Source organism: Spea bombifrons, chromosome 4 (genome assembly GCF_027358695.1).
Source record: "Spea bombifrons isolate aSpeBom1 chromosome 4, aSpeBom1.2.pri, whole genome shotgun sequence".
In the NCBI taxonomy this organism is placed as follows: Eukaryota; Metazoa; Chordata; class Amphibia; order Anura; family Pelobatidae; genus Spea; species Spea bombifrons.
The window spans coordinates 34,932,606-34,937,527 of NC_071090.1; the positions used below are offsets into that span (position 1 = coordinate 34,932,606).

General features: G+C 40.6%; 1 pseudogene; it reads right to left on the reverse strand.

The window, feature by feature from the left end:
• Positions 1–580: 580 nt before the first annotated feature.
• Positions 581–3,735, reverse strand: LOC128491336 (uncharacterized protein K02A2.6-like; annotated as a pseudogene).
• Between the last annotated feature and the right edge of the window lie 1,187 nt (positions 3,736–4,922).

Sequence of the window (4,922 nt, forward strand, 5' to 3'; positions counted from 1 at the left end):
CCCTAGGAAGCACTGTGTGTATGAGTGAGTGCATGAGTGGGTAATATAATTTTGAAATAGGATGGTTGCAATACATATTGGATATTTTATATACCCCAATATACTGTAAATTTGTACTTTATGTATGTGAAGTATTGTCTTTTTTTCAATTTTGTCTTTTAATGTTTGTTTTATTTAAAAAAGAACAATTTTAAAAAAATGAATCGCTTATGTGAGAAGCAAAGGCCGGGGCAATTCTCAATAGCTCACGTTTATTGCTGAGTTTGAAGGGCATGCTGACACAAGTTGAAGGTAAATGTCCAACTCACATATTCATGAATGCCAGCTTGACAGTACAAGAGGTACACAATATCAGGCCCCTTAACACATTTTGTGTATTTGAATGTTATGTAGATGTTGCTCCAAACACAGACAAGCAGTGGAACATAACTTCTTTACTTTACTTCAGAAACCACATGCATACATAAAGATATATACACAAGAGATCTAACACAACAGAACAAGTGCACATTTCCATTATGCTGCCACCTACTGGCAAAACAGACTGTATAATACCCCAATACATAACACTCCTCCCCCCCTAGACCTCAAAGTCTTTCAGATAACTGGGAGGGTGAATATTTCTTCTTGGACGCCCCAAGGTTGGAGCAGTTTCACCTGGACCATCAGCTGGGCCGTCGTCCTGTGCTCTGTCCTGTGGACTACAAGGAACAGGCTCTGCAACAACAACTCCTGGAGAACTGACACCTGCATCATCTAGTGGTTCTCCAACATCTGGCATCACAGGAGACCCAGTACGACTGGGATCCGCAGCAGGCACAATCTCGTTACTTCGTTCACGAATCTGATCTACGTGCCTTCGTAATATTCTACCATCAGTAGTCTGTACTTTGTATGACAAAGGTCCTGTGGCCACAAGTACTTGCGCAGGTATCCATCTAGGCCCAGGAGCATTGTTCCTCACATAAACAGCACTGTCAGGTACAAATACTCTCACAGTAGAAACATTATAGCGCTCATTGAATTGCAATTCTTGCTTCTCTTGCAGCTCAGACGTCAAATCAGGATGTAAACGATCCAGACAAGTTTTTAGATGGCGGTTCATGAGGAGCTCTGCTGGACTCCTACCGGTGCTTGAGCATGGTGTCACATGTTGTTGTAGAAGGAAATTTGCAAGCCTACGATTCCAGTCTCCCTCAATAATTCTCTTGAGTGAGTCTTTTGTGGTCTGTACCATACGTTCAGCTTGACCATTTGAGGATGGATGAAATGGTGCAATTGTGACATGACGAATAAGATTACTTTCCATAAAGATTTTGAATTCTGATGAGGTAAATTGTGTGCCATTATCAGACACAATTGTATCCGGCAACCCATGTGTAGCAAACAGACTCCTTAGAATCTTTATGACAGTGACCGAGGTAGCAGATGTAACTGGAACAACTTCTAACCATTTTGAAAAGGAGTCAACAACTAAAAAAAACATTTGTCCATGAAAAGGGCCAGCAAAATCTATATGTAAACGGGACCAAGGTGACCTAGTCACTTCCCATGGGTGTACCGGGGCTTTAGGTGGAGCATGACGTGTGGATTGACATGGTACACAGTTCTTTACCCACTTCTCAATAACTTCATCCATTTTAGGCCACCAAACATAACTTCTGGCTAAAGCTTTCATGCGAACTATTCCAGGATGTCCCTCATGGAGGGCATGTAAAACTTTAGCTTGTCCTGCATTTGGAATTACCACTCTGTTCCCCCATAAAAGACAACCTTTATAGGCAGATAGTTCATGTTGGCGCACTACAAATGGCTTGAACTTGTCTTCAACTTTTGCTTTTGGCCACCCCCTCCAAACCCAGTTGAGCACACGGGAGAGCAATGGATCCTTGGCCGACATACGAGCAATATCATTTGCATGTAAAGGAGGGTTTGAAACAGATTCCAACATGAGAACTTCTGACATAGGAGGAACAAGGAAATCAGGAGAAGGCAAAGGTAACCGGCTTAACCCATCAGCATGTGTGATATCCTTACCAGGACGATACTTGAACTCACAATCATAAGCATTCATCATAAGGGACCACCTGAGTATGCGTGGGGAAATAATTTGAGGAGTGGGAGTATTGCTGGTAAACAGACCCAGTAAAGGCTTATGATCTGTTACAATAGTAAACCTCCGCCCATACAAATAGTCATGAAACTTTTTTACCCCGGACACAATAGCTAACGCCTCCTTGTCAATTTGGGCATAATTCCTTTCTGTTGTAGATAAGGTCCGTGAATAAAATGCAATAGGAGCCTCAACACCATTTCTCAAAGTGTGACTCAAAACAGCTCCAATGCCGTAAGGAGACGCATCGCAGGTAAGGTTGAGTGGTTTCTCTAAATCATAGTGTACAAGGACACTGTCAGAAGACAACAGCTTCTTTGCAGCATTGAACGCTTTAGTATGAACATCAGTCCACCTCCATGGAGCGTCTTTATCCAGTAGACGATGCAGAGGTTCAGCAACAGTGGCTTTGTCAGGCAGGAAAGAATGGTAAAAATTAAGCAACCCTAGGAATGCTTGCAATTCTTGTTTGTTGGTTGGAACTGGAGCTCTATGGATAGCTTCAACCTTAGAATCAGTTGGATGAATGCCATGTGCGTCAATTCTGTAACCAAGGAAATCCACACTGCTTACACCAAAAACACACTTTTCTTTTTTAAGTTTTAGACCAACGTCAAGGAAACGTTTCAAAACAAGTTGTAGCGGTGCAGCCAATGATTGTAGACAATCTGCTCCAATAAGAACGTCATCAAAATAAGGAATTACACCCGGAAGTCCAGATAAGAGGTCCTCCATTAGTTTCTGAAATATGCCAGGAGCAATGGAAACTCCAAACGTTTTGCTCGGAAAGCTCCTTTGTGTGTTATGACTGTTTGTGCATCAGCAGCCTCATCGTCCACAGGTAACTGCTGGTAGGCTTGAGCCATATCTAACTTGGCAAATACCTTCCCTTTTGCCAAAGTAGTAAGAATTTGATTAACAGCTGGAATTTGATAAGGATGCTCTTGCAATGCTTTGTTGATTGTACATTTGTAATCCGCACAGATTCTGACATCACCATTTGGTTTCATCACTGGGACCATGGGTGTACACCACTTAGGATGTGTCACAGGTTCAAGAATACCTTGTTCTACAAGACGTGTAATCTCAGCATCAATTTTGGGTCTGAGAGCTAATGGAACTTTGCGAGGCTTCATACGAACTGGAGGTACTGTAGGATCTAATACAAAAGAAACAGGAGGACCTTTATACATGCCAAGACCTTCCTCATCAACCACATTCTGTAGTGTATTTGTGGATACATTATGAACTCCAGTTAATTTGATTCCTAGGGGTTTAAACCACTCTATACCCAGCAAACTTGCTCTTTGTCCCTTAGTAATTATTAAACGTAAGTGTCCTCTGAATTTACCGTATTTGACTGGTATAAAGCAAGCACCCTTGACATCCACAACTTGTCTATTGTAATCTACCAGATGAACATCACAAGGTACTATTGAAGGGCCACTATGAGGCCATAACAAGACAAATGTCTCTTCTGAAATCAAAGAATATGCGCACCCGGAATCTACTTCCATTTTGCAAGGAACATCTTGGAGCACAATCTCAGTGTAAATCTTAAGCCCTGATGGCGAATTTTCCACTGTATTTACATAGTCATTTGAGTAAACCTCTGTAGTCATTTCACTACCCCAAACAGCATGTGGAATATTAACAGAGTGCGCTGCGGTTTGCATTGTACTTGCATTTTTATAATGGTTTTGTGTCCCGCTGGCTTTACTTTGGCAAACTCTCTGTATATGACCTGTACGTTTACATTTGTGGCAAACTGCATTTCGGAAATTACATGTATTACGTCTGTGTTTTCCGGCGCAACTATAACAAGTCCCTTTAAATGGAGCAGTGACATTAGTGTGTGGTGAAAAATCCTTTGATTTAACATCCATTTTCCTCACTAGATTTACTCCAGGTGGGTTATCTTTGCTGGAGGATTGTATCTCTTTGGAGTGTAAATATGCAGCCTCGTACGCAAGCGCTTCTTCTTGTGCAGTAATAAAAGTTAAGTTTTGTCTTGCAAGAAGTCTCCTCTGTAATGCTTCATCATGCACTCCACACACCAGCCTGTCCCTAAGCAAGGATTCTAAACTGGCACCAAAATTGCAATAAATCCAACAAAAAATGAAAAGTTCAACTTCCTCACTCTGGCTGACTTTTTATATTTTTTTCTGCAGTGTCCATTAAATGAAATCCCATCCTCGTCGCCAGTTTTGTGTATTTGAATGTTATGTAGATGTTGCTCCAAACACAGACAAGCAGTGGAACATAACTTCTTTACTTTACTTCAGAAACCACATGCATACATAAAGATATATACACAAGAGATCTAACACAACAGAACAAGTGCACATTTCCATTATGCTGCCACCTACTGGCAAAACAGACTGTATAATACCCCAATACATAACACACATATGATCATTTTAAGGTATTGTCTATTACTAAACAACATTTGGAGCCATATCTCCAATACATGTGATTAACTAAACTGCTCAATCTGTTTATATACATGTATATGCTTAATCTGTTTAAATACATGTATATACTTAATCTGTTTGTATGCTTGTGAATGCAGATCTTGTGAGCTGTTTGCTGAGATTGTGTATACGTAGTCTTACCACTAGGTGGAACCATTCAATCACAACATCAAATTACAAAAATAAAGTATACATTCTCAATTCTCAATAGCTCATGTTTATTACTGAGTTTGCAGGGCAGGCTGACACAAGTTGAAGATAAATGTCCAACTCACATATTCATGAATGTCAGCTTTACAAGAAAATGTCTGTTTTTTTAATTCCAATAAACTGGG